This window comes from Lucilia sericata, unplaced genomic scaffold (assembly GCF_015586225.1).
Source record: "Lucilia sericata isolate MDLA Ls3-8-SP2 unplaced genomic scaffold, ASM1558622v1 Contig001661F_arrow, whole genome shotgun sequence".
Taxonomy (NCBI): domain Eukaryota; kingdom Metazoa; phylum Arthropoda; class Insecta; order Diptera; family Calliphoridae; genus Lucilia; species Lucilia sericata.
The window spans coordinates 56,985-57,294 of NW_023995574.1; positions in this window are offsets into that span (position 1 = coordinate 56,985).

Here is a 310-nt window from a genome sequence, read left to right on the forward strand (position 1 = left end):
AGTTCAGTTCTAGTTCAGTTCTAGTTCAGTTCTGAACTAGAATCGACAAAATATACAGTTCTTTTCCTGTTATGTTCTAGTTCGCTTGAAATTCAAAAAAATTTTGAAACTGATTTTGTAACAACTTCACACGTCGCAAAGGATTACAATACAAGGTCGCTACTCCAGTTAACTTACGGATCATCCTCCCATCCATTAGAAATAATAAACAAACATGTTTTTATTGCTTTTAAGTTGTTTTTTTATTATGTTTTTTTTTTTGTATTGCTTTTTTCTGTTTTTTTTTTACAATTTATTTGTATGATATTTA